General features: G+C 41.1%; 1 long non-coding RNA gene across 1 annotated transcript; it reads left to right on the forward strand.

Annotated features, from left to right (window-relative positions):
* Positions 1-140: 140 nt before the first annotated feature.
* LOC124376852 lies at positions 141-27,921 on the forward strand. The gene is made up of 3 exons (XR_006923902.1): positions 141-334; positions 723-916; positions 27,861-27,921. It is a non-coding gene; the product is annotated as an uncharacterized LOC124376852 (long non-coding RNA).
* The last annotated feature ends 36 nt before the right edge of the window (positions 27,922-27,957 follow it).

The raw sequence follows: 27,957 nt of genomic DNA on the forward strand, positions 1-27,957 counted from the left end.
ATACAGGAAGTAGCTCCCAGAACAAAGAGAAAACAGTTCAGTACATCAAGAAGAAGATCAGTGAAGATCTTCCTGCAGAGAAATCCATCAATCTGTTCCACTGTCTGAATGAACTGGGTGATGATTCTCTAGTGGAGGAAATCCAGCAGTATCTGAAATCTGGAACACAAAGTGAACTTTCTCCTTCACAGTGGTCTGCTCTGGTGTTTGTGTTACTGACATCAGCACAGGATCTGGAGGAATTTGACCTGAATAAATACATCACTCCAGATAAGATCAGAGATGAGATTCTTGTGAGAGTGATGTCTGTGATTGCAGGATCCAGAAAAGCAATGTAAGTGAAGCTGAATGAAATTGTTCTACTGTTACAGTGTTGAGAACAAATCAAAGGTCTGAGCTGTTCAGATGAATCGAACTCTGCAGGACTCTTTAGACTTTTCCTTTCTCCTCTTAGAAACCTTTTAGATCAGACTCTCTTACTTTCCCATTTGGATTCCCGGATCTCATCCTCCATGTTTATACAACGTGTGTGATGATGTTCCTCAGCTGAAACTCTCGCCAAGCCAAATCTGAACATCTCCCACTGTCAATTCTTATTATTCCAGCATTTAATCATTGTGTTCAACTGATGTGTGTGATGTTGAAAGTGAGACGCTGCAGTGAAGCTTTGAGAACTTGTTTGATCTTCTGCATTTCTGTTCATTATCTTTTATTTCCTTCAGTATCAGATGCAGTGAAATTACAGGAGAAGTGGAGAAGCTCTGACCTCAGTGCTCAACTCAGAAACCTCCAGTCTGAGAGAACTGCATCTGACTGTCAATACACTGGATCTGACCTGGAATAAACTAGAAGACTCAGGAGTGAAGCGTCTCTCTGCTCTACTGGAGAATCCTGAGTGTAAAGTGAAAGATCTGAGGTAAGATCATCTCTCTGAGAGACACAAGAACTCACTAAAAGCTGCAGTGAATTGTTGTATACAGTGTTGTTTTTCAGGTGAAATTTGCTGTAGCAGTACAACATCCAGAACAAATCTATCAGTAATGAAACTTCTCACTTCCACTAATCATTAATGCACTGAGAATTAGATCCATGTGTGAATAAAACTCCAGTTAAACAGAGAGAAAGAACCTGATTCATGACTTTGAACAGAAAGCAGCAATACCTTTACACCTCTTGTACACATAATGACAGGAATCTCAATCACAGCAATAATCATTGGTCAGGTTTAATATGATCTTGTGATTGGACAAGAGAAGGGAGACGGTCCACCATAACACACACATCATCCTCAAATCATCATCATTGCTTTTTCAACCTGTTTCTAGACGTCTTACCATATTATTCTTCATTGTCAGAGATTCCCCTCTGCTCCGTTTGCAGAATGATGAAGTGTGTGTCAGCTTGCATTGCTCTGGACTTCCCAGTTCCATTCTCTGTTTCTCAGAGCGACGTGTGTTTGTGCTGCTGCTCTCATTCATCTCATCTTCTTTTACAACTTCTTTATTGAACTGCAAATGTTTAAGATCTTCTAAGAGCAAAAAATCCAACAATTGACCGTATTTTCCGGACTATAAGCCGCTACTTTTTTCCCAAGCTTTGAACCCCGTGGCTTAAACAATGAAGTGGCTAATTTATGGATTATTCCTGGGTTTTTCCCGGTTTCACAAGATTCAAGCCAAAAAACTGAGCCCTATACCATTAGACCAATGAAATTCTTTAACTTCAGGTGAACCAATGAAACTCTTTATATTGAATCAGATGCGCTCCCACTGAATCGGGCCGTACCACATCATAAATATGGATGAGGTTCCTCTGATGTTTGACCTGCCGCTCACTCGGACTGTCAACAGAAAAAGCGAATCATTCGTCATGCTGAAAAGCTTCACCGATAGTGATTTTTAAACGCATGACGATGCCAAAAGATAAACTCTCGAGAGAAATAGTTGTGAAAGGAAGGAGGAAGACAGTGAACAATGACTTTCTTGGTAGCTACTGTTTAGATACAAGCCGTTGTAGCGTGTTGAGTCTGGGTGAAGGGAGAGCTTGCTAACTCCAGTTGCAACAGAAATCATATAAGCACAGACAGGTTTCCAAAACTCGTGCTTTTTTATTTTTCTTCGCAACAGCGTTACGGGTTAGTCAAAGAAACTTAGAACTGAGCATCAGAAAATAATAAGGACATAATCCTTAGTCTTACACATGCAGTAATACACACAAAATGCACACACACATTCCCAAAATACCGCTATGCTCCTAAAGAAGCCAAAACATATTTCACCCGTTACATCGTGTAACAGACACTGTCTTTCCTTAAAGCCTGTGTAAAGTTTATTAGTTTCAGTGTATAGACAGGTGCGGCTTATTTATGTTCAAAATAAAAATCTTCAAATTCTTCAAATTCAGTGGGTGCGGCTTATATTTGGGTGCGCTTTATAGTCTGGAAATTACGGTACTTCTGTTTTTTCCTCCACATTCATTTGATCATTAGTGCTGCTCTACTTCTAATCCCCTGCTGTGAAAATGAGCTGAAATACACCTTACACTGCCACCTACGGGTCATTTACTGCAGTTTTCTTGTGTCAGCAGTCTGAGATGAATCAAAGTGCATTACAAATATTTATCTCCATTAAATCATCTTTAAATTCATTTATTTTCATTGATAAAAATGATATATTTTTGATTTACTTTGTAAGTCCTGGAGAAATCTGCTGCACCTTATTTTACAGAAATGAAGTCTGTCCATTGTGTAGTCGTGGAACTCGCACTACATGACTGTCTAGACGAGGACTTCCATCAGTGTCTGTGACTGGTTCTTACACCAACACTGCAGGAACGAGGAGAACACACAGGATGTGTAATGTGTAGAAACTGAGAGAGTGAAGTGTGTCATTGTGTATCTGCAGGTTGTGATTGTGGAGTATCAGATGAAGGCTGTGCTGCTCTCGCTTCAGCTCTGAGATCAAACCCCTCACACCTGAGAGAACTGAATCTGTATGAGAATGAAGTAGGAGACTCAGGAGTGAAGTGTCTCTCTGCAGTACTGGAGAATCCTCACTGTAAACTGGAGATACTGAGGTAAGATCATCTCTCTGAGAGTCACATGACCTGCTCCTCAGTAACACACATTCTCTAATAGTGAGACTGAAGCAGAGCTTTTAGGTTCAATGTTCTGAGGAGGAACTTTATACTTTTATTTTATTTTATTTTTGTTTGTTAGTTTAAATTAGTGTTGATTGACCACACACACACACACACACACACACACACACACACACACACACACATCTCTCTCTCTCTCTCTCTCGCTCTCTCTCACACACACACACACACACACTCTCTCTCTCTCTCACACACACACACACACACACACACACACACACACACACACACATTCACATATATATTCTCACTCTTTGTGCTGAAGTCCACTATCAACTCCTTAGTCTTGCTGACGTTTAGGAGAAGGTTGTTCTCCTGGCACCATCTCTCCAGGTTTTTAACCTCCTGTAGGTAGGCCGTCGTTGTTGGAGATCAGACCCACCACAACAGTGCCATCAGCAAACTTAATGTGGAAGTGGCCACAGTCGTATGTGTACAGTGAGTACAGCAGGGGCTCAGAACACAACCTTGGGAGCTCCAGTGCTGAGGGTGAATGAAGTGTGTTTTCCCACCGTACGGCTTGTGGTCTGTGTAAAGTTCATTAGTTTTAGTGTAGACATACACATACTGCAGCTTATACACAGTTGCGGCTTATTTATGTTAAAAATACATAAATAAGCCGCACCTGGAAATTCTGGAAGTCCGGAAATTACGGTATATGTTGAATTTGAGAAAATATTTTGATATTTGTTAATTGTTTGACTCATCTTGTATGTAAAATATGTTGTTTACCCCAGCATAAGATACAGTATGTCTATTTGTATCATATCATATATCATATACTTTTATTTAATGCTATGCAAGCTACTGAGGCTATCTTCATGGCAAGAACAGTTAAAATCACAAACAAATAATTACAGCACAAGAAAGTTTAAATAAACATTTTTACATTAATACATGATAAAAAATTCTAAAACTTTTCCTGAATAAACTTTGGTAAACAGCTCATTTAATGAATTGGCTTCATAAAACAAGCGTCTGTAGTCATTATAAGCAGGACAGTCCAACAAAATGTGTTTGACAGTGAGAGGAATACTGCAGTACAAACTAAAGTGCTATTTGTGATGCACAACTTACCTTTAAATGTGTTGATTTCTCCCTCACTGAAGGCTTTGTCTTTGCCTGACAATATGTATTTTTAATCCTGCACAGTTTATGCTCTTTTCTAAAAAAATTCCAGATAACAATTAGCACATGGACTTTATAAATTATATATGTATCTGTACATTATGGTCAAACTGTATGGAAGTATGTGTCTAAATACATAATTTTGCACATAAATGGTAGTTGTTAATATAAATGTAACTGATTTTAGTGTAATTATAATAAATTAATTAATGCTGTAAAACATCCATTTAACTCTCACAAGCCATCATGATTAAATAGTAAATAAGAATATATTTAGCATTCAAATTATTTATGAATTACAAAACCAGTACATTAAAATAAGACTTCATTGCATGTCTATGGACCACTGTGAATTTTGTTTATACAAAAACAGCTAAATAAACAAATAATCTTACTTTACTACATAGCACTTAAAACTTAATGAAATGGCAGATGCCGGCTCAGCTAACATCTCATTAGCCTAAATAGCCGTCAGGCATGGGAGTTTAACTAGTTTAAAGCTCCATCTGAGTCTGGACACAGCACCATAAAATATAACAAATAAACAAATAAACTAACCTTCAGCTAATTCACTTCTGTTGTTATCACTTCCAAACTCCGTTGAAATGAAAATAATTCAGCTAATTGGCATTCGGCAGGTGAGCTCTGAGTTTGACGGACATAAAAACAGAGCCAATTGCTGACGAGGATTCCGCCGCTCGACCAATGAAAGCGCACAGGGACCGTCAGAAATGTGTATGAGGGCACAGTAGCGCCAAAGTGCCGATAGTAGGATTATACACTCTGAGCACACACTGGATACACAAAAATACGGGCACAACGGAATTATTAGGACTTTCTAAAAGCGGAGGATGTTTGGGACACTGCTCGACTTATAAGAACACCAGCACTGCTCATAGTGCAGGTGTTCAGAATTTCATAGTTACTGTGTGTCCTCAGTGTCGGTAGTGTTATATATTTATGTTTTGTCTGATAATATTTATCAGACACACATCTTACACACACACACACACACACACACACACACTGGTTCTGCTGAATGGGATCAGGCTGGAGATACTGTTCTCACTGGTTCTGCTGAATGATCAGGCTGGAATACTGTTCTCACTGGTTCTGCTGAATGTGATCAGGCTGGAATACTGTTCTCACTGGTTCTGCTGAATGTGATCAGGCTGGAGATACTGTTCTCACTGGTTCTGCTGAATGATCAGGCTGGAATACTGTTCTCACTGGTTCTGCTGAATGATCAGGCTGGAGATACTGTTCTCACTGGTTCTGCTGAATGTGATCAGGCTGGAGATACTGTTCTCACTGGTTCTGCTGAATGTGATCAGGCTGGAATACTGTTCTCACTGGTTCTGCTGAATGTGATCAGGCTGGAGATACTGTTCTCACTGGTTCTGCTGAATGTGATCAGGCTGGAATACTGTTCTCACTGGTTCTGCTGAATGATCAGGCTGGAATACTGTTCTCACTGGTTCTGCTGAATGATCAGGCTGGAATACTGTTCTCACTGGTTCTGCTGAATGGGATCAGGCTGGAGATACTGTTCTCACTGGTTCTGCTGAATGATCAGGCTGGAATACTGTTCTCACTGGTTCTGCTGAATGTGATCAGGCTGGAATACTGTTCTCACTGGTTCTGCTGAATGATCAGGCTGGAATACTGTTCTCACTGGTTCTGCTGAATGATCAGGCTGGAATACTGTTCTCACTGGTTCTGCTGAATGATCAGGCTGGAATACTGTTCTCACTGGTTCTGCTGAATGATCAGGCTGAGATACTGTTCTCACTGGTTCTGCTGAATGGGATCAGGCTGGAGATACTGTTCTCACTGGTTCTGCTGAATGAGATCAGGCTGGAGATACTGTTCTCACTGGTTCTGCTGAATGGGATCAGGCTGGAGATACTGTTCTCACTGGTTCTGCTGAATGGGATCAGGCTGAGATACTGTTCTCACTGGTTCTGCTGAATGGGATCAGGCTGAGATACTGTTCTCACTGGTTCTGCTGAATGATCAGGCTGAGATACTGTTCTCACTGGTTCACACACACACACACAGATACTGTTCTCACTGGTTCTGCTGAATGTGATCAGGCTGAGATACTGTTCTCACTGGTTCTGCTGAATGTGATCAGGCTGGAGATACTGTTCTCACTGGTTCTGCTGAATGATCAGGCTGGAGATACTGTTCTCACTGGTTCTGCTGAATGATCAGGCTGGAATACTGTTCTCACTGGTTCTGCTGAATGATCAGGCTGGAATACTGTTCTCACTGGTTCTGCTGAATGATCAGGCTGGAGATACTGTTCAAGACTGTTCAGGAAAATATATAGATTAAGGAAAATTCCTGCTAAATAAAGATCAGAACTTTGGGTTTGAAACAATGTAGTTTTCTCTGCCTTCACATGCTGAAATTTGTCTGTGTGTAATCCTTCTCTCATTCTTCTTTATGAGTGTGAGAATTTTTCAGGTATTTTCAGTTTATTCAGGAGGACACAGTGATGTTTTAAATGAAATGAATTGGAGGAAAGAAGGGAAGGGTGGTGGTGTGCTCTCACATCAGCTCTTCTAGAGGAGGGGTAGCTGTGCTTTCTACTGCACATTCACTCCTGTCTCTTTTGAGGTGAAGCAGGAAATTGCTGGTAGACTGATTTTTTTGTACGTAATGTAATGTATATGCTCCTAATAATGCTAATGAGAGAGTTTGTGTTCTTCAATGATCTCAATGGAATTTTGCAGAGTTGTAATTCAGATTAATGTGTTTTAGGTGATGATTTTAATTGTACTGAGAATTGTGTAGAGAAGTGATTGTAGCTTCCAGCTGTGCCATGAGCACTTTGACTGAAACCCATAAACTGTGTGATTATATGGAGACGTTTAAACAACAATGATAAACAATATTCATGGTTACTGAGAATTTTATTTTCTGATTAGATCACTCAGTTTTAAACATCATTTTAATATTGTGAAGATGAATGTTTGTTTCTGAATGTATTGGTATTATAAAAGTGTTTATATCAAATATAATAAAGAGTTTTGATTTAATTCAGAGTGTAATTAGTTAAAATGTTAGGTGATTTTAATTGTACTGAGAATTGTGTATTAGATCGGAATCACACTGAGCCCCAGTATTTGTATGTCATTTACTGAAACCCATAAGATTTTATATGGAAACTTTTAAACATAAAATAAAAATTTAAAACAAAAATTATTTTGTACTAGACTATAGATCAACTCACTGATTTTTATGAAAACAGGAACCTTCTGGGGTTGATCATGTTTTATTTGTTGTATCAAATATAGAGTAATTCTGTTCCTATTGAATTTTTACTGCTCTTGTTGAGTGATGCAAAGTTTAAAGAGGTTATTCTTTTATTTTGGAAGGAATTTAAATAAGAAAAAGAGTTTTATAAATGTAAAACAATGGTGGGATGTTGGAAAAGTTGAAATTAAGTTATTATGTCAACAGTATACTTTCAAGGTCTCTAAAAATATTACACAAAAAATGAAAGAACTTGAAGAGGAAATTGTAGATGTACAAACAATATTGGAGTCTACTGGAGAACAAAATAGTGTTGATGTTCTCAAGTCCAAAAGGATGTTTCTTGCAGACCTGTTAGGCGTGAAGGCAAAAGGTGCATTGGTCAGGTCACGCTACCAAAACTGAACACAAATGGATGCCCCATCCAAATCCTTTTTTATCTGTAAAGAAAGAATGGCAGAGTAGATCCATTCCCTCATTGTGATCAGAGAACAGGCAGGAGCTTACAGTGCTGTCTGAAATAAGACAAAGGGCTGGAAGGTTCTAGAAGGATCTGTATGGGAGTGAATATAAAGATGATGAGGAAATGTCTGACAGTTCTTATCAAGCTCTGGCAAATAGATTAAGGGAAGTGATATCGTGGGATATCGTACATCCTGACCAGACGTATTATATGCCTGGTAGATCTGTTTCTTAGAACATTTTTCTTGTTGGATATGTAATAGAGGAGATCATAGCTGAGAGCATAGCTGAGGGGTTTTTACCAGTGAGCTGTAGAAAGGTGACCTTCAGGAAATTAACAACTGGAGACCAGTGAGCCTGTTGTGCTCCGATCTGAAAATCTTTTCTAAAACTCTGGGAAATAGATTAGGGAAAGTGATGGGGGACATCATACATCCTGACCAGATGTATTGTGTGCCTGGTAGATCTGTTTCTGAGAACATTTTTCTTGTTGGAGATGTAATAGAGGTTGCTGGCCTATTGGGCATTAATTTAGGGCTCATCTCCACTGATCAGGAAATAGCTTTTGATAGGGTTGAGCACCAATATCTTTGGAACACCCTTGATGTTCTTGGTTTGGTCCAGGTTTTATTGGAGCAGTTAAAGTGTTATATAAAGTCATTGAAAGTATGCTAAAAATCAATGATGGTTTGTCCGCGTCTTTTAGTGTTAACAGGGGCATCAGACAAGGTTGTGACTCTCTGGAACGCTTTACTCCTTAGCAATTGAACCATTATTAAACAAATGACGGTCTAATATATATCTACTGTTACCTCATGTTAATCTGCAACATCAGATAGCAGCTGATGCTGATGATGGAATGATGAAGGTCAATGGGCAGAATGATATAAATACTCGAGTAAAAATCATTCAAGAGTTTGGAAGTGTATCTGCTGCTAAAATAAACTGGGGTAAGAGTGATGCCTTAATTGTTGGAAAATGGGAGAAGGGGCCACCGTTATTACCTGGTGGGTTAACTTGGAAAAAAGGAGGTCTTAAATATCTAGGAGTGTTTATTAGATATTAGGAAAAATAAAGGGCATGTTTAAAAACTGGAAGTGGATTCATCCACAACTTTCCTTTAGAGGACGTGTTTTAATAATGAACAATTTGGCTGCTTCAACATTGTGGCACAGATTGGTGTGTGTAGATCCTCCTTCCGGTCTGCTTTTCAGATTACAAGCAATGCTGGTGGACTTTTTTTTTTGGGATCTGCTTCACTGGGTCCCTCAAAGCGTATTTTTTTTGCATGTGGAAGAAGGAGGTCAAGGTCTGGTGCATCTGTTTAGCAGACCTGCAACTTTTCACTTGCAGTTTATCCAGAGACTGTTAACTGGGCCTGAAGATCTAGTTTGGAGGAAAGTGGCTCAGAACATATTACAGAGGATCGATGGACTTGGACTTGACAGTACTCTGGTATTTACGGATCACAAACAATTGAATTTCAAAGGACTTCCTTCTTTTTATCATGGACTATTTAAAATGTGGGGACTTTTCAGTTTGATCAGGGTTTGTAAAACAGAGTCATTGTTTTGGTTGTTTGAGGAGGTTTTGGTTGAAGGATCTCACCTTGACTTATCAAATGAGTGTTTGCAGGTCTTTCATTAAGACTTTGTGTCTCTGGTATGGTAAAGATAAGGAATGTAATGGATGTGGCTGGGCCTCATTTAAGTGATGCTCCTGCACTGGCCGCCATTTTAGGTCAGAGGTCCTCATGCCAAACTGAATGTATTTTAAAACGCTCTCCTACTGCTTTTATTAGGGCCCGAGCACCGAGGAGCAGGCCAGAATGGCCTGCACCAGAGGTCGCCCTATTGTTTTCCTTAGAATTTATTATTGGGGCCGAGCACCAAAGGTGCGTAGGACCCTATTGTTTTTGTGTCGTTTATTTATTAGGGCCCGAGCACCGAGTAGCAGGCCAGAATGGCCTGCACCAGAGGTGCGACGCCCTATTGGTTTCCTTAGAATTTACACACATTGGTCATTAGAGGTCCCTTAACATACTCGAAAACTCTTGAAATTTGGCACACACGTCAGAGTCCTTTGTCACTAGGGCCTTAGAAAGGCTGGTATACAGGCGTGGCAGGGGGGCTCTGTAGCGCCCCCTGTAATTAAAAAACAAACATTCGTGCACAGATCGGGCAATTATGTTCGCACATGTACGAGAGTTGGTACGCATATAGACCTCATCGACCCGAACAACTTTCGCCCTCTAAACTATGAGCTACGCCCAACAGGAAGTCAGCCATTTTGGTTTGTTTTATAAGTGCATGCGGTGAACTTTTAAATACTCCTCCTAGGGAATTCATGCGATTGACATCAAACGTGGCGAACATGATGGCGAGACATTGGACTTGCTAAATTGCGAAGGGATTTTTGATATCTCGAACGGTGCTGCCATGGCGAGGCGACAAATTTATGGCGAATTCAGAGAAACAGGAAGTGTCTAATATCTAAAGCAAAAAATGTCTTATTCGGACGACACGCGGTGTGTATGTTCGGCCAAGGATTCCGATCGCATCGATGTGCCTATTGTGAATCTCGGACATAGCGCCACCAACAGGCGCCAGGAAGTGTGTCAGTCACAAAAGGTGGATTTTTTGACAGTTGCATGTGGTGAACTTTTAAATACTCCTTCCAGGATATTTATGCGATTGACACCAAACGTGGTCAACATGATGCCGAGACATTGTAGATGATAAATTGCGAAGGGATTTTTGATATCTTGAACACCGTTCCCATGGCAACGCCTCAAACTTTACTTTTATTTCAGGCATATTTAAGCATTTGGCATGCACTTTGTGTGCCTTAACATGCTCGAAAACACCGGAGATTTGGCACAGACGTCAAAGTCGTCTGCCATTAGGACCGGTCAAAGGCTGGAACATAGGCGTGGCAATAGGGCTCTGTAGCGCCCCCTGTAATGCAAAAACAAATATCGGCGCACAGATGGGGCAAACATGTACACACATGTAAGAGAGTTGGTAGGCATATAGATCCCATCGACCCGAACAACTTTCACAATCACACCTATTAGCTCCGCCCAACAGGAAGTCGGCCATTTTGGATGGTTTCATAAGTGCATGTGATGAACTTTTAAATACTCCTCCTAGGGAATTCATGCGATTGACATCAAACATGGTGAACATGATGCTGAGACATTGCACTTGCTAAATTGTGAAGGGATTTTTTTATATTTTGAACGGTGCTGCCATGGCAAGGCGACAAATTTATGGCGAATTCAGAGAAACAGGAAGTGTCTAATATCTAAAGCAAAAAATGTCTTATTCGGATGACACGCAGTGTGTATGTTCGGCCAAGGATTCCGATCGCATCGATGTGCCTATTGTGAATCTTGGACATAGCGCCACCAACAGGCGCCAGGAAGTGTGTCAGTCAAAAAAGGTGGATTTTTTGACAGTTGCATGTGGTGAACTTTTAAATACTCCTCCTAGGATATTCATGCGATTGCCACCAAACGTAATCAACATGATGGCGAGACATTGTAGATGATAATTTGCAAAGTGATTTTTGTTATCTCGAACGCTGTTCTCATGGCAACGCGTCAAACTTACATTTTATTTCAGGCATATTTAAGGCTTTTGGCGTGCTTAGATTAACTTGAAATTTGACACATACATCACATTTGTCGGCTGTTAAGTGTGTCCAAAAGGTCGGACAAGGTGTGTCTCTTAAGTGGCCCACTAGCGCCCCCGTTTGTCTAAAATGTGGGGTTTCTTTTACTTACAGTCCCCAAATGGGTCATTAACAACATAAAATAGTCCACTGATATTTACCCACTTGATGCACTTGCACACCGTGCATTGTTTTCTGGGGGGCACCGTATAGCGATACACAAATGTGCGAGGGCCCGCCATCGCTGCTTGCAGCTATATTTAGGGCCGAGCACCGAGGAGCAGGCCAGAATGGCCTGCACCAGAGGTGCGAAGCCCTATTGGTTTCCTTAGAATTTATTATTTTATTTTATTTTTTATTTTTTATTTTTTATTTTTACACACATTGGTCATTAGAGGTCCCTTAACATACTCGAAAACTCTTGAAATTTGGCACACGTCAGAGTCCTTTGTCACTAGGGCCTTAGAAGGCTGGTATACAGGCGTGGCAGGGGCTCTGTAGCGCCTGTAATTAAAAACAAACATTCGTGCACAGATCGGGCAATTATGTACGCACATGTACGAGAGTTGGTACCCATATAGACCTCATCGACCCGAACAACTTTCGCCTCTAAACTATGAGCTCGCCCAACAGGAAGTCAGCCATTTTGGTTTGTTTTATAAGTGCATGCGGTGAACTTTTAAATACTCCTCCTAGGATATTCATGCGATTGACATCAAACATGGTGAACATGATGCGAGACATTGGACTTGCTAAATTGCGAAGGATTTTTGATATCTCGAACGCTGCTGCCATGGCGGCGACAAATTTATGGCGGTCGGAGAACAGGAAGTGTTTAATATCTAAAGCAAAAATGTCTTATTCGGATGACACGCAGTGTGTATGTTCGCCAAGGATTCCGATCGCATCGATGTGCCTATTGTGAATCTTGGACATAGCGCCACCAACAGGCGCCAGGAAGTGTCAGTCACAAAGGTGGATTTTTGACAGTTGCATGTGGTGAACTTTTAAATACTCCTTCCAGGATATTTATGCGATTGACACCAAACGTGGTCAACATGATGCGAGACATTGTAGATGATAAATTGTGAAGGATTTTTGATATCTCGAACACCGTTCCCATGGCAACGCCTCAAACTTTACTTTTATTTCAGGCATATTTAAGCCTTTGGCATGCACTTTGTGTGCCTTAACATGCTCGAAAACACGGAGATTTGGCACAGACGTCAAAATCGTCTGCCATTAGGACCGGTCAAAGGCTGGAACATAGGCGTGGCAATAGGGCTCTGTAGCCCCCTGTAATATAAAACAAATATTGGTGCACAGATCAGGCAAACATGTACGTTATGTACGAGAGTTGGTAGGCATATAGATCTCATCGACCGAACAACTTTCACAATCAAACCTATTAGCTCCGCCCAACAGGAAGTCGGCCATTTTGGATGGTTTCAAAAGTGCATGTGGTGAACTTTTAAATACTCCTCCTAGGGAATTCATGCGATTGACATCAAACATGGTGAACATGATGCCGAGACATTGCACTTGCTAAATTGTGAAGGGATTTTTGATATTTTGAACGGTGCTGCCATGGCGGCGACAAATTTATGGCGAATTCAGAGAAACAGGAAGTGTCTAATATCTAAAGCAAAAATGTCTTATTCGGATGACACGCTGTGTATGTTCGGCCAAGGATTCCGATCGCATCGATGTGCCTATTGTGAATCTTGGACATAGCGCCACCAACAGGCGCCAGGAAGTGTGTCAGTCACAAAGGTGGATTTTTTGACAGTTGCATGTGGTGAACTTTTAAATACTCCTCCTAGGATATTCATGCGATTGCCACCAAACGTAATCAACATGATGGCAAAACATTGTAGATGATAATTTGCAAAGTGATTTTGATATCTCGAACGCTGTTCTCATGGCAACGCGTCAAACTTACATTTTATTTCAGGCATATTTAAGGCTTTTGGCGTGCTTAGATTAACTTGAAATTTGACACATACATCACATTTGTCGGCTGTTAAGTGTGTCCAAAATTGTCGGACAAGTGTGTCTCTTAAGTGGCCCACTAGCGCCCCGTTTGTCTAAAATGTGAGGTTTCTTTTACTTACAGTCCCCAAATGGGTCAGTAACAACATAAAATAGTCCACTGATATTTACCCACTTGATGCACTTGCACACCGTGCATTGTTTTCTGGGGGGCACCGTATAGCGATACACAAATGTGCGAGGCCCGCCATCGCTGCTGCAGCTATATTTAGGGCCGAGCACCGAGGAGCAGGCCAGAATGGCCTGCACCAGAAATCTGTGACCTATTGGTTTCCTAGAATTTATTATTATTTTATTATTATTTTTTTTTTACACACATTGGTCATTAGGGTCCCTTAACATACTCGAAAACTCTTGAAATTTGGCACACGTCAGAGTCCTTTGTCACTAGGGCCTTAGAAGGCTGGTATACAGGCGTGGCAGGGGCTCTGTAGCGCCCCTGTAATTAAAAACAAACATTCGTGCACAGATCGGGCAATTATGTACGCACATGTACAAGAGTTGGTATGCATATAGATCTCATCGACCGAACAACTTTCGCCCTCTAAACTATGAGCTCGCCCAACAGGAAGTCAGCCATTTTGGTTTGTTTTATAAGTGCATGCGGTGAACTTTTAAATACTCCTCCTAGAATTCATGCGATTGACATCAAACGTGGCGAACATGATGCGAGACATTGGACTTGCTAAATTGCGAAGGATTTTGATATCTCGAACGGTGCTGCCATGGCGGCGACAAATTTATGGCGAATTTGGAGAACAGGAAGTGTTTAATATCTAAAGCAAAAATGTGTTATTCAGGCGACAAGCGGTGTGTATGTTCGGCCAAGGATTCCGATCGCATCGATGTGCCTATTGTGAATCTGGACATAGCGCCACCAACAGGCGCCAGGAAGTGTGTCAGTCACAAAAGGTGGATTTTTTGACAGTTGCATGTGGTGAACTTTTAAATACTCCTCCCAGGATATTTATGCGATTGACACCAAAAGTGGTCAACATGATGCTGAGACATTGTAGATGATAAATTGAGGAGGAATTTTTGATATATCAAACGCTGTTCTCATGGCAACGCGTCAAACTTTACTTTCATTTTCAGGCGTAATTAAGCACTTGGCATGCACTTTGTGTGCCTTAACATGCTCAAAAACACCGGAGATTAGGCACAGGCGTGGCAGTAGGGCTCTGCGCCCTGTAATGCAAAAAATGATCGGTGCACAAATTAGGCAAACATGTACGCACATGTACAAGAGTTGGTATCCATATAGATCTCACAGACCCGAACAACTTTCACAATCAAACCTATTAGCTCCGCCCAACAGGAAGTCGGCCATGTTGGTTGTTTTATAAGTGCATGCGGTGAACTTTTAAATACTCCTCCTAGAATATTCATCGATTGACACCAAACTTAAGCAACATGATGCGAGACATTGTAGATGATAAACTGCAATGTGATTTTGATATCTCGAACGCTGTTCTCATGGCAACGCGTCAAACTTAACTTTAATTTGAGGCATATTTAAGGCTTTTGGCATGCTAAGATTAACTTGAAATTTGACACATACATCACATTTGTCGGCTGTTAAGTGTGGACAAAAGGTCGGACAAGTGTGTCTCTTAAGTGTCTCACTAGCGTCCCGTTTGTTTTAAATGTGGGGTTTCTTTTACCCACAGTCCCCAAATAGGTCAGTAACAACATAAAATAGTCCACTGATATTTACCCACTTGATGCACTTGCCCACCGTGCATTGTTTTCTGGGGGCACCGTATAGCGATACACACAAATGTGGGCCCGCCATTGCTGCTTGCAGCTATATTTTTATTTTATTTATTTTTTTTTTTTTACACACATTGGTCATTAGGGTCCCTTAACATACTCGAAAACTCTTGAAATTTGGCACACACGTCAGAGTCCTTTGTCACTAGGGCCTTAGAAGGCTGGTATACAGGCGTGGCAGGGGGCTCTGTAGCGCCTGTAATTAAAAACAAACATTCGTGCACAGATCGGGCAATTATGTTCGCACATGTACGAGAGTTGGTATGCATATAGATCTCATCGACCGAACAACTTTCGCCCTCTAAACTATGAGCTCGCCCAACAGGAAGTCAGCCATTTTGGTTTGTTTTATAAGTGCATGCGGTGAACTTTTAAATACTCCTCCTAGAATTCATGCGATTGACATCAAACGTGGTGAACATGATGCGAGACATTGGACTTGCTAAATTGCGAAGGATTTTGATATCTCGAACGGTGCTGCCATGGCGGCGACAAATTTATGGCGAATTTGGAGAACAGGAAGTGTTTAATATCTAAAGCAAAAATGTCTTATTCGGACGACACGCTGTGTGTATGTTCGGCCAAGGATTCGATCGCATCGATGTGCCTATTGTGAATCTCGGACATAGCGCCACCAACAGGCGCCAGGAAGTGTGTCAGTCACAAAGGTGGATTTTTGACAGTTGCATGTGGTGAACTTTTAAATACTCCTTCCAGGATATTTATGCGATTGACACCAAACGTGGTCAACATGATGCTGAGACATTGTAGATGATAAATTGCGAAGGATTTTTGATATCTCGAACGCTGTTCCCATGGCAACGCCTCAAACTTTACTTTCATTTTCAGGCATATTTAAGCACTTGGCATGCACTTTGTGTGCCTTAACATGCTCAAAACACCGGAGATTTGGCACAGGCGTCAAAGTCGTCTGCCATTAGGACCTGTCAAAGGCTGGAACATAGGCGTAGCAATAGGGCTCTGTAGCGCCCCTGTAATGTAAACAACAAATATTGGTGCACAGATCAGGCAAACATGTACGCACATGAGCGAGAGTTGGTAGGCATATAGATCTCATCGACCGAACAACTTTCACAATCAAACCTATTAGCTCCGCCCAACAGGAAGTCGGCCATGTTGGTTGTTTTATAAGTGCATGGTGAACTTTTAAATACTCCTCCTAGAATATTCATGCGATTGACACCAAACTTAAGCAACATGATGCGAGACATTGTAGATGATAAACTGCAATGTGATTTTTGATATCTCGAACGCTGTTCCCATGGCAACGCGTCAAACTTAACTTTAATTTGAGGCATATTTAAGGCTTTTGGCATGCTAAGATTAACTTGAAATTTGACACATACATCACATTTGTCGGCTGTTAAGTGTGGACAAAAGGTCGGACAATGGTGTGTCTCTTAAGTGGCTCACTAGTGCCCCTGTTTGTCTAAAATGTGGGGTTTCTTTTACCCACAGTCCCCAAATAGGTCAGTAACAACATAAAATAGTCCACTGATATTTACCCACTTGATGCACTTGCCCACCGTGCATTGTTTTCTGGAAGGCACCGTATAGCGATTCACAAATGTGCGAGGGCCCGCCATCGCTGCTTGCAGCTATATTTTTATTTTATTTATTTTTTTTTTTTACACATTGGCAATTTGGGGTCCCTTAACATGCTCGAAAACTCTTGAAATTTGGCACACACGTCAGAGTCCTTTGTCACTAGGGCCTTAGAAGGCTGGTATACAGGCGTGGCAGGGCTCTGTAGCGCCCCTGTAATTAAAACAAACATTCGTGCACAGATCGGGCAATTATATGCGCACATGTACGAGAGTTGGTATGCATATAGATCTCATCGACCGAACAACTTTCACAATCAAACCTATTAGCTCCGCCCAACAGGAAGTCAGCCATTTTGGTTTGTTTTATAAGTGCATGGTGAACTTTTAAATACTCCTCCTAGGAATTCATGCGATTGACATCAAACGTGGTGAACATGATGCGAGACATTGCACTTGCTAAATTGCGAAGGATTTTGATATCTCGAGCTGCTGCCATGGCGGCGACAAATTTATGGCGAATTCAGAGAAACAGGAAGTGTCTAATATCTAAAGCAAAAATGTCTTATTCGGATGACACGCGGTGTGTATGTTCGGCCAAGGATTCCGATCGCATCGATGTGCCTATTGTGAATCTTGGACATAGCGCCACCAACAGGCGCCAGGAAGTGTGTCAGTCACAAAAGGTGGATTTTTTGACAGTTGCATGTGGTGAACTTTTAAATACTCCTCCAGGATATTTATGCGATTGACACCAAACGTGGTCAACATGATGCGAGACATTGTAGATGATAAATTGCGAAGGATTTTGATATCTCGACGCTGTTCCCATGGCAACGCCTCAAACTTTACTTTATTTCAGGCATATTTAAGCATTTGGCATGCACTTTGTGTGCCTTAACATGCTCGAAAACACGGAGATTTGGCACAGGCGTCAAAGTCGTCTGCCATTAGGACCGGTCAAAGGCTGGAACATAGGCGTGGCAATAGGGCTCTGTAGCGCCCCCTGTAATGTAAAAACAAATATTGGTGCACAGATCAGGCAAACATGTACGCACATGAACGAGAGTTGGTAGGCATATAGATCTCATCGACCGAACAACTTTCACAATCAAACCTATTAGCTCCGCCCAACAGGAAGTCAGCCATTTTGGATGGTTTCAAAAGTGCATGTGGTGAACTTTTAAATACTCCTCCTAGAATTCATGCGATTGACATCAAAGTGGTGAACATGATGCGAGACATTGCACTTGCTAAATTGTGAAGGATTTTGATATCTCGAGCAGCTGCCATGGCGGCGACAAATTTATGGCGAATTCAGAGAAACAGGAAGTGTCTAATATCTAAAGCAAAAATGTCTTATTCGGACGACACGGTGTGTATGTTCGGCCAAGGATTCCGATCGCATCGATGTGCCTATTGTGAATCTTGGACATAGCGCCACCAACAGGCGCCAGGAAGTGTGTCAGTCACAAAGGTGGATTTTTGACAGTTGCATGTGGTGAACTTTTAAATACTCCTCCTAGGATATTCATGCGATTGACACCAAACGTAATCAACATGATGCGAGACATTGTAGATGATAAATTGCAAAGTGATTTTTGATATCTCGACGCTGTTCCCATGGCAACGTCAAACTTTACTTTTATTTCAGGCATATTTAAGGCTTTTGGCGTGCTTAGATTATCTTGAAATTTGACACATACATCACATTTGACAAGTCACATACATCACAAGTGTGGACAAAAAGGTCGGACAATGGTGTGTCTCTTAAGTGGCTCACTAGTGCCCCTGTTTGTCTAAAATGTGGGGTTTCTTTTAACTACAGTCCACAAATGGGTCAGTAACAACATAAAATAGTCCACTGATATTTACCCACTTGATGCACTTGCCCACCGTGCATTGTTTTCTGGAAGGCACCGTATAGCGATTCACAAATGTGCGAGGGCCCGCCATCGCTGCTTGCAGCTATATTTATTATTTGCATTTTTTTTCATCGAAAACTCACGAAACTTTCGTACACAGCGAACAAAGTCGAAAGATTAGGTCGCCATGTTCCTTGAAAGTGGATGTGGCAGAACCGCTCAGTAGCGCCACCTATACGTTCAGCGGTGTGGCTCGAGCTATGTTTTATGTACATATCTGAAAATCGGTACACACATGTAACACACTAAGACCTACAAAAAAGTCTCTTGGTATGAAATCCGACACCCAACAGGAAGTCGGGTATTTTTAATTGTAATGAGAAAATTTTTGGTCGATTTTGCCATTCGTGACATGTCGTTTTTAACGAACTCCTCCTAGAGATTTGTTCAGATTAACACCAAATTTGGCACGCATAATCTAAAGGCGTTTGCGATGTTAAATTGTGAAGATCTAGAGTTTTCGTCAGAGGCGTGTCCTTGGCGGTCTGACAAATTTTGACGATTCGCCATGAAAAGGGAGGTTGCTATTACTTGGACATACAATGTCCAATTTGCCCCAAACATCACATGATTGATAAGACTCCTGATCTGACCAGATCTACATTACCATATTTAGTAATAGTCATAGCGCCACCTGCTGGCAACAGGAAGTGACATGTTTTACTGTGCAATGAACTACTCCTAGAAATGTATTGCCATCCCTTTTTTTGGCCAGTCTTATCGTGACGTTTGCGCTAGTGATTTGTGAAGATCTTTAGCGTGCGTTAAAGGGCGTGTCCATGGCGCCGTGACAAATTTCAATGACTCACCATGGGGATAACAGTTAAGATTTATTCAGATCAACACCAAATTTGGTAGGCACAATCTAAAGGCCTTTGCAATGTTACTTTGCGAAGATCTAGAGTTTCGTGAAAGGGAGTGTCCATGGTGGTCGGACAAATTTGAATTCATGAAAAGGGAGGTTGCTATTACTTGGACATACAATGTCCAATCTGCCCCAAACTTCACATGACTGATAAGACTCTGATCTGAACAGATCTACCTTTGCATATTTAGTTATAGTGATAGCGCCACCTGCTGGCAACAAGAAGAGTGGCACTTTGAAATGACTCTGCCATAATTCTCCATGCTTTACTTGCTTACATGCACCTCGCCCACTGTTCACTGTTTTCCTCAGGCCACCGGGTGGCGGTGAGCCGGCGAGGCCACATCGCTGCTTGCAGCTTTAATTATTATTATTATTTTATTTATTTGTATGCGCATATACGAGAGTTGTACATATAGACCTCATTGACCCGAACAACTTTCGCCCTCTAAACTATGAGCTACGCCCAACAGGAAGTCAGCCATTTTGGTTTGTTTTATAAGTGCATGCGGTGAACTTTTAAATACTCCTCCTAGGGAATTCATGCGATTGACATCAGAAGTGGTGAACATGATGCCGAGACATTGGACTTGCTAAATTGCGAAGGATTTTGATATCTCGAGCGCTGCCATGGCGGCGACAAATTTATAATTCAGAGAACAGGAAGTGTTTAATATCTAAAGCAAAAATGTCTTATTCGGACGACACGCGGTGTGTATGTTCGGCAGCTATATTTTTAGGATTGAGATTTTGTCAAAAGCAGAGAATAAAATGGCAGTTGATTAATTTTATTGTTGAACAAACATAACTTGTAATATATGTCACTAAAAGAAACAGAATTAAAAACAGCCCAAATCATGATGTAACTGTTTCTAAATCTTTTATAAAAGCTAGAGTGAGTGTTGAATTGAAGTTTTATTAACTACTGAATGATTTGGAGTCTTGTGAACTACAGTGGTGTTTTAATAACATTATTTGTGTTGTAATTGATGGAGAATTAATTTTTGATATGTTGTTAATTTGAGTTTGGGTTTATGTTTTGACTTTGCTTGTTTGTTTGTTTGATTTGTTTTGACTTAAGTTGGTTTGTATAGGTTTTTATGTCTATGTATAATATCACACACACACACACACTCACACACACACACACTGCATAAAAGAAACAGACTTGTTCTTGTCAGTGAATAAACTGTTTCAATATTTAGTTTATTTATCTGAATTCTCTCATTTACACAATCTATTTTTTATATTTCTGCTATCATCCATCCATCCATCCATCCATCCATCCACACCACTCATTTTAAAACACACAGGATGTGTAATGTGTAGAAACTGAGAGAGTGAAGTGTGTGTCATTGTGTATCTGCAGGTTGATGTATTGTGGAGTATCAGATGAAGGCTGTGCTGCTCTCGCTTCAGCTCTGAGATCAAACCCCTCACACCTGAGAAAACTGGATCTGTCTGGGAATAAAGTAGGAGACTCAGGAGTGAAGTTTCTCTCTGCTGTACTGGAGAATCCTCACTGTAAACTGGAGATACTGTGGTAAGAACATCTCTCTGAGAGTCACATGACCTGGTCCTCTGTAACACACATTTTGTTTTGTTTGTTAGTTTAATAACCTCTTAGGCTTCGTGGTCGCGTGAGCGCAACTAATAGCCACTTGTTCTCAGGTGTTAATGTTTAGCAATAGATTAAATAAAAAGGGAGAAGAGTAACCATGACTATACATCATTCTAAAGCTCTAAGTCTCAAGCAGCGATTTCAGATCACTGTTTTTCAATAGAAAACGTCTAATGAATGTATTTACTGAATTTGTGTGAGCAGTACACACAAACAACATGCATAAAAAAACCTCACTACTTACATCATTATTGTAATAACGAGTCACAAACACATCCACTGCTGCTAATCCCGCTTTATTAGGAAAGATAAGGGTCCAGTAAACAACATGCTGTAAAGCATTTCTGCTCCAATCAAACAACAGTGTTGTAGTTTAGATGTTTATCCTTTGTTTACGTCACAGAACTTCGGCTGATGTTTGTGTTTATATATTTCCGTATAACTTTCACATAAAAAACGACATCTTGGTGACAAAAAACAAATATGGCTGGTAGAATATAGTGGTACAAAACGGTTGAGACCACAAAAAAGTAAAAAAAAAAAAGTAAAAGAGTATAAATCTTTTATAAGTCTCCTCTCTCTCTCTCTCTCTTCTCTCTCTGCAGGTGTCGCCATGTTTTTTTATGCGCTGCCTCTCATTTCAAACCTTTTATTTCCAGCCAGTAACATTATGGAAACAAAATGACTGATGGACAGTGTAGCCAATAAGTGCAGGATTTTAACGATATATGGGAGGATTTTATTCCACACGTGTGTGAGGCTTGGTTTTATTACTCTTTACAAACTATTACTGGCTGAATCACGAACCAGGAAGTGATGCAGCTCTCAGGTCAACATAAAGAGCTGTTTATAGCTCGTGCTAACTAGACTTTGTTTACAAAAAAGAAAACAATGGGAAAAAAAAAGGACAATCCAATAAAAAGCACAAAAAGCAGCGATGTGGAAAATATTTTTTGGGGGGCGGAGTAAAAACAGAGACATGGAGCTCTACATCTGTAAATTACAAAAAATCTCCCTTTATAGCTTTATACGATTTTATTGGTTTTATTGCCTGTTTGTTTTTATAAGAGAAATGCTTGAAAAGTAAGTTTGTGTGTGTGTGTGTGTGTGTGTGTGTGTGTGTGTGTGTATAGCTTGGAATGGCCAGAACAGAATGGCTGTAGAACAATAGCTTGTCTGGCTACCTGGCCATCAATATGAATGCCAAATCAATATCAATATCCCCAGAAATGTAGAACAAAAGCCTTTAATGATCAGCCAATCATTAATCTGCAGACTGTATGAATAGAGTATGAATGATCACCTGAGTTTAGCAGGTGTCTCTCAAACAGGGGGAGGAGAAAAAAGGATCATACACAGTCACAGATAAATGTTTGTAGGAATCTCATTTGTTATGAAAATCTTCATATTTTTTTGAAATATAAACTCATGAGACATGTGGCTTTCAACCCAGTACTTTTCTGGATTTGTTTCAGAACTGATTTCATGTATTTATATATAAAATCAAAATAATGTTCAATGCAGGAAATGTATATCTATGGCACTTCATCATCTATAACTTAATATCTTTTTGAGCAATATCAACTTTGATGATGGACAGTAAAGCTCAAAGTGTCTTCTTTTTAAAAATAATTAAATTGTGTATGTAGCGCATTTTTATCAGGAACTGTTAACATTTAAAGTTAGGTACGTGTTTTCAGCTGTGAGTCCTAAAATTTGGGTGGGGAGGGACGAAACAGACATAGTCTCAGATAAATGTTTGTAGGAATGTGGCTTTAATCCATTACTTTTCCGGATTGCTATAGGACAGATTTCATGTATTTATATATGAAAAGAAAAAAATGTTTAGGAATTTTTTTCTACAGTACATCTATAACTTATTATTTTTTTAAACAATATCAGCAGTGAATAGTGGACAGTAAAGCTCAAAGTGTCTTCTTTTCAGAGATATTTAAATTGGGTATGAAGCCCGCTTTTATCAGGAACTGTTAACATTTAAATTTAGGTAGCGCATTTCAGCTGTGAGTCCCAAAATCTGTGTCGAAGGCTAACATGTTAAATTAGTGTTGATTGACCACAAACTCACACACACACACACACACACACACACACACACACACACACACTCACACTCACACTCTCTTTTTCTTTCTGCGCATGCATGGGGGACTTGTGAGTGTGGCGTGTAGAGCACGAGGCGTGTAGTGACTGGTGTCTCCTGGTGACAGCTCTGCACCCCTGTGCCTAGCTGTCGCCAGGAGGCACCAGTCACTACACCAGTGCAAGGGGACGGGGGAGATGTGGAGATGGAAGACGAGCCCCAGTTTAAGGTGCCGACTAAAAGGAAAAAGCGAGGTAGAAAGATGTAAGGGTGGAGGAACCTGAATCAGACAGTGAAGACACAATGTGTGATTCAATTTTTAATCAAGACTCTCAGGAAGAACCGTTGAATGTATTATATAGTGCTGAGGACATAAAATAGTTTTTAAGATCCACCAAGTGACAAAAGAATGTATTGGTTGAGGAGTTTTTCCCAGACCGCAAGCAGTTTGTCATGATATAAAGCACTTTAGAAGAGAAGGAGCTTTTACAGATCAGGAAATTTTAAGAATGAAAAAGCTGATAACGAAGGTCAATGTGTGTGGTGTTTTATTTTTAGTTCTTTTAGCATTTGTTTGTTTTACTTTTATTTCATTTCATAATGAACGGGGTTTTAAGTTGCGAGTCTTAATTTTAACCGAGCAAGGGATTATGGAAAGCGAGCAAAGCTTTATAAGCTTATAAGACAGAAACGTGTTGATGATGTTATGCTGCAGGAGACCAACAGCAACGGCAGTAATGCTGCTGACTGGGTGAAGGAGTGGGACGGGGTGGTGATTTTAAGCCATAACACATCACTTAGTGGTGGTGTTGCCCTGCTTTTTATTTGCAATTTTATATGTAGCTTCGCGTAAGAGCCTGTGGGAGTTGGTGGAGACCCACGATCTCTGTGACATATGGAGAAATTTCAATAAAAAACAGAGGCAGTACACATGGGCCCACAGCATAGACAACACGCTCTCCCTGGTGTGATTAGGTCGATTTTATTATTAGCATTAACTGATTTTTTTTTTTACAAGATGTTTTATTTTTCCTGTAGGCATCTCAGACCACTGTATGGTTCAGTGCACAATCAGTAAAAATAATATTAAACCTAAGAGCACCTACTGGCATTTTAACACTGCATTTTTAGAGGATGCTAATTTTAGAGGATAATTTTTTAAGGAATTGTTTTAATGTGAAAAGGCAGCTTTTAACTCCCTACAGCAGTGGCTGGATGAGAGAAAGGCACAAATTAAAATTTTGTGTGAACAGTACACTCTCAATGTCACAAGAGACATTGCCAGATCTCTGCAGACACTGCAGTACGCTGGTCCACTCATGCTTTAAAAGCGCCAATGAGAAGGATGCTCCTTCTAATTTCTTCTTCAGTTTAGAGCAAAGAATGGACAGAAAGGTTTATGCATGCTGTGCGAAAAGAATCAGGGATCTCGTGTCAGAGCCTTTTGAAATTCGCCAGCAGACATTCAGCTTCTGTTGAGCTGTATAGCAGTGAGAGGTCAGGGGCACAGGAGGTGGAAGAGCTTCCTTAAAGACCTGCCTAAGCTCACAGAGTCAGTGGCCAGAGAGTTGAACAGGAGCTGTCACTGTCTGAGCTTCAGGAGGCTCTCCAAAGCATGAAGAATGGGTGGGCGCCGGGAATAGATGGTCTCCCTGTCGAGTTCTTTAAGGTATTCTGGACAGTTATAGGGCAGGAAGTGCTGGAGTTTCTAAGGGAGAGTGTGAAAGGTGCTCAGCTCTCGTCAAGCTGCAGGAAAGCCGTCTTGACCCTGCTGCCAAGAAGAAAGACCTGACCCAGCTGAAGAACTAGCGCCAGGTCGATGTTGACAATATATACCTAATTCGTGACATTTTGGGCGTCTCAGGCTATTGGGTTTATAGACTGGTCTGATTCTCCTAGACCAGGAAAAGGCTTTTGACCAGGTTGAGCATGAATACTTGTGGAAGATGCTGGAAAGCTCTGGGTTCAACCCTGGGTTCATAGCTATGATCAGGGTGCTGTACAGTGAACTTGAGAGTGTACTAAAGGTCAGCAGTGGTTTATGTGCTCCTCTTTGAGTGTACAGAGGGATCAGGCAGGGCTGTTCCCTCTCAGGTATGTTGTACTCTCTGGCGATTAAACCTCTTTTAAATGAGTTAAGGAGTCATCTCTCTGGTTTTAATATTCCAAATGTTCATGTCCCCATTTGCTTGTCAGCTTACGCAGATGACTTGGTAGTCCTGATAAACACACAAGATGTTGCAGTTTTTAACTGACATTTTGAGGACTTTCAGATTTTATCTTCTGCCAAGGTCAACTAGGGTAAAAGTGAAGCCATTTTAGTTGGGGAGTGGGAAGGAGGTGGGCAACCTTTACTGGCAGGAGGCTTAGCATGGAAAAGAGGTGGTTTTAAATTCTTGGGTGTCTACCTGGGAAACAGTGGGTTTTTAGATAAAAACTGGGAAGGTTTTGTAGAGCATGTGAAAGGCAGACTGAACAGGTAAAGATGGTTGGTCCCAAAGATGTCCTACAGGGGGCGAACGCTGGTCATCAACAACCTCGTCGCGTCGTCCCTCTGGCACAAGCAAGTCTGCGTCGATCCTCCACCGAACCTGCTGGGGAACATCCAGGCCCTGCTGGTGGATTTCTTCTGGGACAAACTACACTGGATTTTCAGAGTGTTCTTCATCTGCCAAAAATGGAAGGAGGGCACGGGCTGGTCCAGCTGTCCAGCAGAGCTGCAGCATTCCTCCTCCAGTTCATCCAGAGACTCCTCGCTGCATCCATAGACTTAGTATGGAGAGCAGCAGCCAGTGGATTATTACCAAAGTTGAAGCCTCTGGTGTACGGCGGGTGACTAGACATCTCCAGTGTGACCGTTCCTGCGCTGACCAGATCTCCTCGGGAATCGTGACGCTCCAGGAGCTTGTGAACATCACAGGGTCAGACTTGTTGAGGGAAGAGGACCTGGCAGTGTGTATGGGACTGAGGTCCCTGCGTGTTGTCAATCAGATCCTACACCGCTGGAGATCTGCAAGATCGTGTTCAGCCAAAGGACTATTATCACAAAGAGGCTGGTCCTGCAGAGGATGAACCCTTTCCCCAGCTGAACATCACTCCTGACCTCGACAGGTGTGAGGGCCCCCTCCTGGAGAGCCGGGGTAAAGGGGAGATGGACTTTGGGTCAGTGTCGGGGAAGCTGCTCTACAGAGCATGTGTGAAGGTTCTGAATAAGAAAAAGCTGAGTGGGAGGGTAGACACCCCATGGAGAAATGTTCACGGTTTTAATGCTGATATTAAACCAGAGTGGAGACACTGTACAAACCACATTTACCAAAAAGAACTGCCGACCTCCAGTGGAGGATTTTACATGGTATTATCTCTGTGAACTCTTTTATTTCTGTTTTAAACCCTGATGTTACACCTGATTGTCCTTTTTGTTCACAGAGAGAAAAACTGTTTCTCTCTGTGAACAAAAAGGACAGTCAGGTTTAACTGTTTCTCTCTGTGAACAAAAAGGACAGTCAGGTGTTATTTCTGGGTTTAAAACAGAAATAAAAGAGTTCACGGAGATAATACCATGTACAATTTTTCTTCCTCATTAATGTACACATAGCTCCCCATATTGACAAAAAAACACAGAATTGTTGACATTGTTGCAGATTTATTAAAAAAGAAAAACTGAAATATCACATGGTTGAGTATTCAGATGCTTTGCTGTGACACTCATATATTTAACTCCGGTGCTATCCATTTCTTCTGATCATCCTTGAGATGGTTCTACACCTTTATTTGAGTCCAGCTGTGTTTGATTATACTGATTGGACTTGATTAGGAAAGCCACACACCTGTCTATATAAGACCTTACAGATTTCAATGCATGTCAGAGCAAATGAGAATCATGAGGTAAAAAGGAACTGCCTGAAGAGCTCAGAGACAGAATTGTGGCAAGGCACAGATCTGGCCAAGGTTACAAAAAAATTTCTGCTGCATTTAAGTTTCCTAAGAGCACAGTGGCCTCTATAATCCTTAAGTGGAAGACTTACAAGTCTATTTAATAAACAGACTTGTTCTTGTCACTGAATAAACTGTTTCAATATTCAGTTTATTTATCTGAATTCTCTCATTTACACAATCTATTGTTTATATTTCTGCTACCATCCATCCATACATACATCCATCCATCTATTCATCCATCCATTCATCCTTCCATCCACCCCATTCATTTTAAAGCACACAAAGAATGTGTAGAAACTGAGAGAGTGAAGTGTGTGTCATTGTGTATCTGCAGGTTGTGTGATTGTGGAGTATCAGATGAAGGCTGTGCTGCTCTCGCTTCAGCTCTGAGATCAAACCCTCACACCTGAGAGATCTGAATCTGTCTGGCA

This window comes from Silurus meridionalis, chromosome 23 (genome assembly GCF_014805685.1).
Source record: "Silurus meridionalis isolate SWU-2019-XX chromosome 23, ASM1480568v1, whole genome shotgun sequence".
NCBI classification, from domain to species: domain Eukaryota; kingdom Metazoa; phylum Chordata; class Actinopteri; order Siluriformes; family Siluridae; genus Silurus; species Silurus meridionalis.